At 39.5% G+C, this 13,406-nt stretch overlaps 1 protein-coding gene across 1 annotated transcript in view; it reads right to left on the reverse strand.

Annotated features, from left to right (window-relative positions):
* ANO4 (anoctamin 4) overlaps positions 1 to 13,406 on the reverse strand; it is a 454,222-nt gene that overhangs the window by 9,439 nt on the left and 431,377 nt on the right. The gene's annotated exons all lie outside the window — the stretch shown is intronic.

Here is a 13,406-nt window from a genome sequence, read left to right on the forward strand (position 1 = left end):
ATGTGGCCATTGCTGTACGACAGACGCTAGTATGAATATATTGTGGTTTTATGTAGTGTATATTTCGATTTATACTCACAAGCTGGTCATTTCTCTATTTCCTTTCAAATTCCCTAACCATGTAAAGCTTTAAAAAACAAACTGTTAAGTCTACCCAGTTCAGCAAATGCCCTTTGGGTAAAAGTTGGTTGCAGTGCTCTACATAGTACTCTGGATTCTGCTTTTATTTATTATTAAAAAAATGTGTTTTCTTGTGATGAGAACTTTTAAGATCTACTTCTTTAGCAACTTTTTAAAAACTGAAGTATAGTCAATTTACAATATCGTGTTAGTTTCAGGTTTACAGCACAGCGGTTCCGAATATATATATGTATACTCTTCCTCAGATTTTGTAATGATGCTTATAGGTTATTATGAAATATTGAGTATAGTTCCCTGTGCCATACAGTAGGTCCTTATTGGTTATCTATTTTATATATAGTAGTGAGTATATGTTAATCCCAATCTCCTAATTTATCCCTCACCTACCCCCCTTTCCCCCTTTGGTAACCATAAGTTTGTTTTCTATGTCTGTGAGTCTCTGTTTTGGAAATAAGATCATTTGTATCTTTTTTTTTTAAGATTCCAAATTTAAATGGTATCATATGATATTTATCTTTCTCTATCTGGCTTACTTCACTTAGTATGATAAGCTGTAGGTCCACCCATGTTGCTGCAAATGGCATTATTTCATTATTTTTAATGGCTGAGTAATATTCCATTATATATATGTACCACATGTTCTTTATCCATTCCTCTGTTGATGGACATTTAGGTTGCTTCCATGCCTTGGCTATTGTAAATACTGCTGCAATGAACATTGGGGTGTGTGTATCTTTCCAAATTATGGTTTTCTCCAGATATATGCCCAGGATTGTGATTGCAGGATCTATGGTAGCTCTACTTTTAGTTTTTTAAGCAACCTCCATACTGTTCTCAATAGTCACTGTACCAATTTACATTCCCACCAACAGTGTAGGAGAGTTCCCGTTTCTCCACACCCTCTCCAGCATTTATTTAGACTTTTTGATGATGACCATTCAGACTGGTATGAGGCAATACCTCATTATAGTTTTGATTTGAATTCTCTAATAATTAGTGATTTCAAGCACTTTTTCATGTGCCTTTTGGCCATCTGTATCTCTTCTTTGGAGAAATGTCTATATCTTCTGTTCATTTTTTGATTGGGTTGTTTTCTTGATATAGAGCTCTATGAGCTGTTTGTATAGTTTGGAAATTAATCCCTTGTCAGTAGCATCATTTGAAAATATTTTCTCCCATTTGTAGGTTGTCTTTTCATTTTGTTGATGGTTTCCATTGCTGTGCAAAAGCTTTTAAGTTTAATTAGGTACAATTTGTTTATTTTTGTTTTTATTTCCATTACTCTAGGAGACGGATCCAAAAAGATATTGTGGCGATTTATGTCAAAGAGTGTCCTGCCTGTGTTTTCCTCTAGGAGTTTCATCCTATCTGGTCTTACATTTAGGTCTTTAAGCCATTTTGAGTTTATTTTTGTGTACGGTGTTAGGGAGTGTTCTAATTTCATTCTTTTACATGTAGCTGTCCAATTTTCACAGAAACACTTATTGAAGAGACTGTCTTTCCTCTATTGTATATTCTTGCCTCCTTTGTTGTAGATTAATTGACCATAGGTGTGTGGGTTTATTTCTTTCTATCCTGTTCCATCTATTTCTGTTTTTATGCCAGTACCATACTGTTTTGATTACTGTAGCTTTGTAATATAGTCTGAAGTCAGGGAGCCTGGTTCTTCCAGCTCTGTTTTTCTTTCTCAATTGCTTTGGCTATTTAGGGTCTTTTTTGCTTCCATACATTTTTTAAGATTTTTTTTTTACATCTTTATTGGAGTATAATTGCTTTACAATGGTGTGTTAGTTTCTGCCTTATAAAAAAGTGAATCAGTTATACATATACATATGTCCCCATATCTCCTCCCTCTTGCATCTCCCTCCCTCCCACACTCCCTATCCCACCCATCCAGGTGGTCACAAAGCACCAAGCTGATCTCCCTGTGCTATGCGGCTGCTTCCCACTAGCTATCTGTTTTATATTTGGTAGTGTATATATGTCCATGCCACTCTCTCACTTTGTCACAGCTTACCCTTCCCCCTCCCCATATCCTCAAGTCCATTCTCTAGTAGGTCTGTGTCTTTATTCCCGTCTTACCCCTAGGTTCTTCATGACATTTTTTTTCTTATATTCCATATATATGTGTTAGCATACGGTATTTGTCTCTCTTTCTGGCTTACTTCACTCTGCATGACAGACTCTAGGTCCATCCACCTCACTACAAATAACTCAATTTCGTTTCTTTTTATGGCTGAGTAATATTCCATTGTATGTATGTGCCACATCTTCTTTATCCATTCATCCAGTGATGGACATATAGGTTGTTTCCATCTCCGGGCTATTGTAAATAGAGCTGCAATGAACATTTTGGTACATGACTCCTTTTGAATTATGGTTTTCTCAGGGTATATGCCCAGAAGTGGGATTGCTGGGTCATATGGTAGTTCTATTTGTAGTTTTATAAGGAACCTCCATACTGTTCTCCACAGGGGCTGTACCAATTCACATTCCCACCAGCAGTGCAAGAGTGTTCCCTTTTCTCCACACCCTCTACAGCATTTATTGTTTGTAGATTTTTTGATGATGGCCATTCTGACTGGTGTGAGATGATATCTCATTGTAGTTTTCATTTGCATTTCTCTAATGATTAATGATGTTGAGCATTCTTTCACGTGTTTGTTGGCAATCTGTATATCTTCCTTGGAGAAATGTCTATCTAGATCTTCTGCCCATTTTTGGTTTGGGTTGTTTGTTTTTTTGTTATTGAGCTGCATGAGCTGCTTATAAAATTTGGAGATTAATCCTTGGTCAGTTGCTTCGTTTGCAAATATTTTCTCCCATTCTGAGGGTTGTCTTTTTGTCTTGTTTATGGTTTCCTTTGCTGTGCAATAGCTTTGAAGTTTCATTAGGTCCCATTTGTTTACTTTTGTTTTTATTTCCGTTTCTCTAGGAGGTGGGTCAAAACGGATCTTGCTGTGATTTATGTCATAGAGTGTTCTGCCTATGTTTTCCTCTAAGAGTTTGATAGTTCTGAGGGCCTTACATTTAGGTCTTTAATCCATTTTGAGCTTATTATTGTATATGGTGTTAGGGAGTGATCTAATCTCATACTTTTACATGTAACTGTCCAATTTTCCCAGCACCAATTATTGAAGAGGCTGTCCTTTCTCCACTGTACATTCCTGCCTCCTTTATCAAAGATAAGGTGACCATATGTCCATGGTTTATCTCTGGGCTTTCAACATTTGTTGCACTGGTAAATGGGAGTGTTTCCTTAATTTCTCTTTCAGATTTTTCATCATTAGTGTATAGGAATGCAAGAGAATTCTGTGCCTTAATTTTGTATCCTGCTACTTTACCAAATTCATTGATTAGCTCTAGGAGTTTTCTGGTAGCATCTTTAGGATTCTCTGTGTATAGTATCATGTCATCTGCAAACAGTGACAGCTTTACTTCTTTTCCAATTTGGATTCCTTTTATTTCCTTTTCTTCTCTGATTGCTGTGGTTAAACTTCCAAAACTATGTTGAATAAGAGAGGTGAGAGTGGGCAACCTTGTCTTTTTCCTTATCTTAGTGGAAATGCTTTCAGTTTTTCACCATTGAGGATGATGTTGGCTGTGGGTTTGTCATATATGGCCTTTATTATGTTGAGGAAACTTCTCTCTATGCCTACTTTCTGCAGGGTTTTTTTCATAAATGGGTGTTGAATTTTGTCAAAAGCTTTCTCTGCATCTATTGAGATGATCATATGGTTTTTATTCTTCAATTTGTTAATATAGTGTATCAACGTTGATTGATTTGCGTATATTGAAGAATCCTTGCATTCCTGGAATAAACCCCACTTGACCATGGTGTGTGATCCTTTTAATGTGCTGTTGGATTCTGTTTGCTAGTATTTTGTTGAGGATTTTTGCATCTATGTTCATCAGTGATATTGGCCTGCAGTTTTCTTTCTTTGTGACATCCTTGTCTGGTTTTGGTATCAGGGTGATGGTGGCCTCGTAGAATGAGTTTGGGTGTGTTCCTCCCTCAGCTATATTTTGGAAGAGTTTGAGAAGGATAGGTGTTAGCTCTTCTCTAAATTTTTGATAGAATTCGCCAGTGAATCCGTCTGGTCCTGGGATTTTGTTTGTTGGAAGAATTTTAATCACATTTTCAATTTCAGTGCTTGTGATTGGTTTGTTCATATTTTCTATTTCTTCCTGATTGAGTCTTGGCAGGTTGTGCATTGCTAAGAATTTGTCCATTTCTTCCAGGTTGTCCATTTTATTGGCATAGAGTTGCTTGTAGTAATCTCTCATGATCTTTTGTATTTCTGCAGTGTCAGTTGTTACTTCTCCTTTTTCATTTCTAATTCTATTGATTTGAGTCTTCTCCCTTTTTTTCTTGATGAGTCTGGCTAATGGTTTATCAATTTTGTTTATCTTCTCAAAGACCAGCTTTTAGTTTTATTGATATTTGCTATAGTTTCCTTCATTTCTTTTTCATTTAGTTCTGATCTGATCTTTATGATTTCTTTCCTTCTGCTAACTTTGGGGTTTTTTTGTTCTTTCTCTAATTGCTTTAGGTGCAAGGTTAGGTTGTTTATTCGAGATGTTTCCTGTTTCTTAAGGTAGGATTGTATTGCTATAAACTTCCCTCTTAGAACTGCTTTTGCTGCATCCCATAGGTTTTGGGTCGTCGTGTCTCCATTGTCATTTGTTTCTAGGTATTTTTTTATTTCCTCTTTGATTTCTTCAGTGATCACTTCGTTATTAAGTAGTGTATTGTTTAGCCTCCATGTGTTTGTATTTTTTACAGATCTTTTCCTGTAATTGATATCTAATCTCATAGTGCTGTGTTTGGAAAAGATACTTGATACAATTTCAATTTTCTTAAATTTACTAAGGCTTGATTTGTGACCCAGGATATGATCTATCCTGGAGAATGCTCGATGAGCACTTGACAAAAATGTGTATTCTGTTATGTTTGGATGGAATGTCCTATAAATATCAATTAAGTCCATCTTGTTTAATGTATCATTTAAAGCTTGTGTTTCCTTATTTATTTTCATTTTGGATGATCTGTCCATTGGTGAAAGTGGGGTGTTAAAGTCCCCTACTATGAATGTGTTACTGTCAATTTCCCCTTTTATGGCTGTTAGTATTTGCCTTATGTATTGAGATGCTCCTGTGTTGGGTGCATAAATATTTACTATTGTTATATCTTCTTCTTGGATCGATCCCTTGATCATTATGTAGTGTCCTTCTTTGTCTCTTCTAATAGTCTTTACTTTAAAGTCTATTTTGTCTGATATGAGAATTGCTACTCCAGCTTTCTTTTGATTTCCATTTGCATGGAATATCTTTTTCCATCCCCTTTCAGTCTGTATGTGTCTCTAGGTCTGAAGTGGGTCTCTTGTAGACAGCATATATATGGGTCTTGTGTTTGTATCTATTCAGCCAGTCTGTGTCTTTTAGTGGGAGCATTTAATCCATTTACATTTAAGGTAATTATAGATATGTATGTTCCTATTCCCATTTTCTTAATTGTTTTGCATTTGTTATTGTAGGTCTTTTCCTTCTCTTGTGTTTCTTGCCTAGAGAAGTTCCTTTAGCATTTGTTGTAAAGCTGGTTTGGTGGTGCTGAACTCTCTCAGCTTTTGCTTGTCTGTAAAGGTTTTAATTTCTCCATCAAATCTGAATGAGATCCTTGCTGGGTAGAGTAATCTTGGTTGTAGGTTTCTCTCCTTCATCACTTTAAATATGTCCTGCCAGTCCCTTCTGGCTTGCAGAGTTTCTGCTGAAAGATCAGCTGTTAACCTTATGGAGATTCCCTTGTGTGTTATTTTTCCCTTGCTGCTTTTAATATGTTTTATTTGTATTTAATTTTTGACAGTTTGATTAATATGTGTCTTGGCGAGTTTCTCCTTGGATTTATCCTGTATGGGACTCTCTGTGCTTCTTGAATTTGATTAACTACTTCCTTTCCCATATTAGGGAAGTTTTCAACTATAATCTCTTCAAATATTTTCTCAGTCCCTTTCTTTTTCTCTTCTTCTTCTGGAACCCCTATAATTTGAATGTTGGTGCATTTAATGTTGTCCCAGAGGTCTCTGAGACTGTCCTCAGTTCTTTTCATTCTTTTTTCTTTATTCTGCTCTGTGGTAGTTATTTCTACTATTTTATCTTCCAGGTCACTTATTCGTTCTTCTGCCTCAGTTATTCTGCTATTGATCCCAACTAGAGTATTTTTTAAAAATTGATTTATTTTGTTTTGGCTGCATTGGGTCTTAGTTGCGGCGAGTGGGGCTTCTCATCGTTGCAGTGCATGGGCTCTAAGCACACGGGCTTCAGTAGTTATGGCACGTAGGCTCAGTAGTTGTGGCGCATGGGCTTAGTTGCTCCACAGCATGTGGGATCTTCCCAGACCAGAGATTGAGCCTGTGTCTGCTGCATTGGCAGGCAGACTCTTATCCACTGTGCCACCAGGGAAGCCCCCAACTAGAGTATTTTTAATTTCATTTATTGTGTTGTTTATCATTGCTTGTTTCATCTTTAGTTCTTCTAGGTCCTTGTTAAATGTTTCTTGCATTTTCTCTAATTCAGAGATTTTGGATCATCTTTACTATCATTATTCTGAATTCTTTTTCAAGTAGACTGCCTATTTCCTCTTAATTTGTTAGGTCTGGTGGGTTTTCATCTTGCTCCTTCATCTGCTGTGTGTTTTTCTGTCTTCTCATTTTGCTTATCTTACTGTGTTTGGAGTCTCCTTTTTGCAGGCTGCAGGTTTGTAGTTCCCGTTGTTTTTGGTGTCTGTCCCCAGTGGCTAAAGTTGGTTCAGTGGGTTGTGTAGGCTTCCTGGTGGAGGGGACTAGTGCCTGTGTTCTGGTGGATGAGGCTGGATCTTGTCTTTCTGGTGGGCAGGTCCTCCTCTGGTGGTGTGTTTTGGGGTTCCTGTGGACTTATGATTTTAGGCAGCCTCTCTGCTAATGGGTGGGGTTGTGTTCCTGTCTTGCTAGTTGTTTGGCACAGAGTGTCCAGCACTGTAGCCTGCTGGTCGTTGAGTGAAGCTGGGTGCTGGTGTTGAGATGGAGATCTCTGGGAGATTTTCACTGTTTGATATTATGTGGAGCTGGGAGGTTTCTTGTGGAGCAGTTTCCTGAAGTTGGCTCTCCCACCTCAGAGGCACAGCACTGACTCCTGGCTGCAGCACCAAGATTCTTTCATCCACACGGCTCAGAATAAAAGGGGGAAAAAGTAGAAAGAAAGAGGATAAAATAAAATAAAGTAAGATAAAATAAAGTTATTAAAATAAAAAATAATTATTAAGAAAAATGTTTTAAGAAGAAAACAAAGAACGGATGGATAGAACCCTGGGACAAATGGTGAAAGCAAAGCTATACAGACAAAATCACACACAAAAACATACACATACACACTCACAAAAAGGGGAAAAGGGGAAAAAATAATAAATCTTGCTCTCAAAGTCCACCTCCTCAATTTGGGATGATTCATTGTCTATTCATGTATTCCACAGATGCAGGGTACATCAAGTTGATTGTGGAGCTTTAATCTGCTACTTCTGAGGCTGCTGGGAGAGATTTCCCTTTCTCTTCTTTGTTTGCACAGCTCCTGGGGCTCAGCTTTGGATTTGGCCCCACCTCTGCGTGTAGGTCTCCAGAGGGCGTCTGTTCTTTGCTCAGACAGGATGAGGTTAAAGGAGGAGCTGCTTAGGGGGCTCTGGCTCACTGAGCCCGGGGGGAGGGAGGGGTGCGGATGCGGGGCGAGCCTGCCGTGGCTGAGGCCAGCATGATGTTGCACCAGCCTGAGGCGTGCTGTGTGCTCTCCCAGGGAAGTTGTCCCTGGATCCTGGGACCCTGGCAGTGGCGGGCTGCACAGGCTCCCCGGAATGGGGGTGTGGATAGTGACCTGTGCTCGCACACAGGCTTCTTTGTGGCGGCAGCAGCAGCCTTAGTGTCTCATGCCCGTCTCTGGGGTCCGTGCTTTTAGCCGCAGCTCGCGCCCATCTCTGGAGCTCCTTTAAGCAGCACTCTTAATCCCCTCTCCTCGCGCACCAGGAAACAAAGAGGGAAGAAAAAGTCTCTTGCCTCTTCGGCAGGTCCACACTTCTCCCCAGACTCCTTCCCGGCTAGCCGTGGTGCAACAACCCCCTGCAGACTGTGTTCACGCCGCCATCCCAGTCCTCTCCCTGGGATCCGACCGAAGCCCGAGCCTCAGCTCCCAGCCCCGCCCGCCCCGGCGGGTGAGCAGACAAGCCTCTCGGGCTGGTGAGTGCCAGTCGGCACCGATCCTCTGTGCGGGAATCTCACTGTTTTGCCCTCCGCACCCCTGTTGCTGCACTCTCCTCCGCGGATCCGAAGCTTCCCCCCTCCGCCACCCACAGTCTCTGCCCGCAAAGGGGCTTCCTAGTGTGTGGAAACCTTTCCTCCTTCACATCTCCCTCCCACTGGTGCAGGTCGTGTCTCTGTTATTTTGTCTCTTTTTATTCTTTTTTCTTTTGCCCTACCCAGGTACGTGGTGGAGTTTCTTGCCTTTGGGGAAGTCTGAGGTCTTCTGCCAGTGTTCAGTAGGTGTTCTGTAGGAGTTGTTCCACGTGTAGATGTATTTCTGGTGTATCTATGGGGAGGAAGGTGATCGCCGCGTCTTACTCTTCCGCCATCTTCCCCCTCCTCAAATTTTAAGGTTTTTGTTCTAGTTCTGTAAAAAATGCCATTGGTAATTTGATAGGGATTGCATTGAATCTGTAGATTGATTGCTTTGGGTAGTGTAGTCATTTTCACAATATTGAGTCTTCCAATCCAAGAACATTGTATGTCTCTCCATCTGTTTGTGTCACATTTAATTTCTTTCATCAGTGTCTTATTGTTTTCTGAGTACACGTCTTTTGCCTCCTTAGGTAGGTTTACTCCTAGGTATTTTATTCTTTTTGTTGCAGTGGTGAATGGGATTCTTTCCTTAATTTCTCTTTCTGATCTTTCGTTGTTAGTGCATAGGAATGCAAGAGATTTCGGTGCATTACTTTCACATCCTGCAACTTTACCAAATTCATTGATGAGCTCTAGTAGTTTCCTGGTGGCATATTTAGGATTTTCTATGTATAGTATCATGTCATCTGCAAACAGTGACAGTTTTACTTCTTTTCCAATTTGCATTTCTTTTCTTTCTTTTTCTTCTCTGATTGCTGTGGCTAGGACTTCCAAAACTATCTTGAATAATAGTGGTGACAGTGGACATCCTTGTCTTGTTCCTGACCTTAGAGGAAATGCTTTCAGTTTTTCACCATTGAGAATGATGTTTGCTGTGGGTTTGTCATATATGGCCTTTATTATGTTGAGGTAGGTTCCCTCTGTGCCCACTTTCTGGAGAGTTTTTTTATCATAAATGGGTGTTGAATTTTGTCAAAAGCTTTTTCTGCATCTATTGAGATGATCATATGGTTTTTATTCTTCAATTTGTTAATATGGTGTATCACACCGATTGACTTGCATATACTGAAGACTCCTTGCATCCCTGAGAGAAATCCCACATGATTATGGTGTATGATCTTTTTAATGTTTTGTTGGATTCTGTTTGCTAGTAGTTTGTTGAGGACTTTTGCATCTATATTCATCAGTGGTAGTGGTCTGCAATTTTCTTTTCTGTAATATCTTTGTCTGGTGTTGGTATCAGGGTGATGGTGTCCTCATAGAATGAGTTTGGGAATGTTCCTTCCTCTCCAGTTTTTTGGAAGAGTTTGAGAATGATGGGTGTTAGCTCTTCTCTAAATGTTTGATAGAATTCAGCTGTGAAGCCATCTGGTCCTGGGCTTTTGTTTGTTGGAAGATTTTTATCACAGTTTCAATTTCATTAATTGTGATTGGTCTGTTCATATTTTCTATTTCTTCCTGGTTCAGTCTTGGAAGGCTATACCTTTCTAAGAAATTGTCCATTTCTTCCAGGTTGTCCATTTTTGGGGCATAGAGTTGCTTGTAGTAGTCTCATGTGATGCTTTGTATTTCTGCAGTGCCTGTTTAACTTCTCCTTTTTCATTTCTAATTTTATTGATTTGAGTCCTCTCCCTCTTTTTCTTGATAAGTCTGGCTAAATGTTTATCAATTTTGTTTATCTTCTCAAAGAACCAGCTTTTAGTATTATTGATCTTTGCTATTGTTTTCTTTGTTTCTGTATCATTTATTTCTGCTCTGATCTTTATGATTTCTTTCCTTCTACTAACTTTGGGTCTTGATTATTCTTTCTCTAGTTCCTTTAGATGTAAGGTTAGATTGTTTATTTGAGATTTTTCTTGTTTCTTGAGGTAGGATAGGTAGGATTTTATTGCTATAAACTTCCCTCTTAGAACTGCTTTTGCTGCATCGCATAGGTTTTGGATCATTGTGTTTTCGTTGTCATTTGTCTCTAGGTATTTTTTGATTTCCTCTCTGATTTCTTTAGTGATCTCTTGGTTATTTAGTAATGTATTGTTTAGCCTCCATATGTTTGTGTTTTTTACCTTTTTTTCCTCTGTAATTTATTTCTAATCTCATAGTGTTTTGTTCAGATAAGATGCTTGATATGATTTCAATTTTCTTAAATTTACCAAGCCTTGATTTTTGACCCAAGATGTGATCTGTCCAGGAGAATGTTCCATGTGCACTTGAGAATAAAGTGTAATCTGCTGTTTTCGGATGTCCTATATATATCAATTAAATCTATCTGGTCTATTGTGTTATTTAAAGCTTGTGTTTCCTTATTAATTTTCTTGTGGATGATCTGTCCATTGGTGTAAGTGAGGTGTTAAAGTCCCCCACTATTATTGTGTTACTGTTGATTTCCTCTTTTATAGCTGTTAGCATTTGCCTTATGTATTGATGTGCTCCTATGTTGGGTGCATATATGTTTATAATTGTTATATTTTCTTCTTGGATTGATCCCTTGATCATTATGTGGTGTGCTTCCTTGTTTCTTGTACCATTCTTTATTTTAATGTCTGTTTGATATGAGCATTGCTACTTCAGCTTTCTTTTGATTTCCATTTGCATGGAATATCTTTTTCCATCTCCTCAGTTTCAGTCTGTATGTGTTCGTAGGTCTGAAGTGTGTCTCTTGTAGACAGCATATATATGGGTCTCGTTTTTCTATCCATTCAGCAAGCCTGTGTCTTTTGGTTGGAGCATTTAATCCATTCACATTTAAGGTAATTATTGATATGTATGTTCCTATTACCATTTTCTTAATTGTTTTGGGTTTGTTTGCGTAGGTCCTTTTCTTCTCTTGTGTTTCCCACTAGAAAAGTTCCTTTAGCATTTGTTGTAGAGCTGGTTTGGTGGTGCTGAATTCTCTTAGCTTTTGCTTGTCTGTAAAGCTTTTGATTTCTCTGTCGAATCTGAATGAGATCCTTGCTGGGTCAAGTAATTTTGGTTGTAGGTTCTTCTCTTTCATCACTTTAAATATATCATGCCACTCCTTTCTGGCTTGTACAGTTTCTGCTGAGAAATCAGCTGTTAACCTTATGGGAGTTCCCTTGTATGTTATCTGTTAATAATTTTTCTTTGTCTTTAATTTTAGTCAGTTTGATTACTGACAAAATCAGTAATTTCTGATTTCGGTGTGTTTCTCCTTGGATTTATCCTGCCTGGGACTCTCTGTGCTTCCTGCACTTGGGTGGCTATTTCCTTTCCTACGTTAGGGAAGTTTTCGACTATAGTCTCTTCAAATATTTTCTTGGGTCCTTTTTCTCTCTCTTTTTTTTTTCTGGGACCCCTATACTGAGAATGTTGGTGTGTTTGAATTTTGTCCCAGAGGTCTCTTAGGCTGTCTTCATTTCTTTTCATTCTTTTTCTTTATTCTGTTCCACGGCAGTGAATTCCACCATTCTGTCTTCCAGGTCACTTATCTATTCTTCTGCCTCAGTTATTCTGCTGTTGATTCCTTCTAGTGTATTTTTCATTTCAGTTATTGTATTGTTCATCTCTGTTTGTTCTTTAATTCTTCTAGGTGTTTGTTCTTTAATTCTTCTAGGTCTTTGTTAAACACTTCTTGCATCTTCTCAATCTTTGCCTCCATTCTTTTTCTGAGGGCCTGGATCATCTTCATTATCATTATTCTGAATTCCTTTTCTGGAAGGTTGCCTATCTCCACTTCATTTAGTTGTTTTTCTGGGGTTGTATCTTGTTACTTCATCTGGTACATAGTCCTTTGCCTTTTCATTTTGTCTATCTTTCTGTGAATGTGGTTTTCGTTCCACAGGCTGCAGGACTCTAGTTCTTCTTGCTTCTGCTGCCTGCTCTCTGGTGGATGAGGCTATCTAAGAATGTTGTGCAAGCTTCCTGATCAGAGGAACTGGTGGTGAGTAGAGCTGGGTGTTTCTCTGGTGGTCAGAGCTCAGTAAAACTTTAATCTGCTTGTCTGCTGATGGATGGGGCTGAGTTCCCTCCCTGTTGGTTGTGTGGCCTGAGGGGACACAGGACTGGAGCTAGAGGCTCTTTGGTGGGTCTAATGGTGCACTCTGGGAGGGTTCATGCCAAGGAGTACTTACCAGAACTTCTGCTGCCAGTGTCCTTGTCCTCATGGTGAGCCACAGCCACCCCTGGCCTCTGCAGAAGACCCTCCAACACTAGCAGGTAGGTCTGTTCATTCTCCTATGGGGTCACTGCTCCTGCCCCCTGGGTCCTGATAAGCAGACTACTTTGTGTGTGCCCTCCAAGAGTGGAGTCTCTGTTTCCCCCTGTCCTGTCGAAGTCCTGCAATCAAATCCTGCTAGCCTTCAAAGTGTTATTCTCTGGGAATTCCTCCTCCCATTGCTAGACCCCCAGATTGGGAAGCATGATGTGGGGTTCAGAACCTTCACTCCAGTGGGTGGACTTATGTGGTGTAATTGTTCTCTAGTTTTCGAGTCACCTACCCAGTGGTTATGGGATTTGATTTTATTGTGATTGTACCCCTCCTACTATCTCACTGTGGTTTCTCCTTTGTCTTTGGGTGTGGGGTATCTTTTTTGGTGAGTTCCAGTGTCTTCCTGTCAATGATTATTCAGCAGTTAGTTGTGATTCCGGTGCTCTCGCAAGGGGGAGTGAGCGCACGTCCTTCTACTCCGCCATCTTGAACCAAATTGCTGTAGCTTCTACATCAGCACTTGCATGTTATGGGTGCTGCTTCTTAAACCTCATGAACTAACCTCTGCTAGCTTCCAACTTTTCTGTAGCTTCCTTACCTCTCTTGGCCCTCACAGAATTGAGAGAGTGAGGGTCTTGCTCTGGATTAAGCTTTGGCTTAAGGGAATGTTTTTGCTGGTTTGATCT

This window comes from Lagenorhynchus albirostris, chromosome 11 (genome assembly GCF_949774975.1).
Source record: "Lagenorhynchus albirostris chromosome 11, mLagAlb1.1, whole genome shotgun sequence".
Classification (NCBI taxonomy): domain Eukaryota; kingdom Metazoa; phylum Chordata; class Mammalia; order Artiodactyla; family Delphinidae; genus Lagenorhynchus; species Lagenorhynchus albirostris.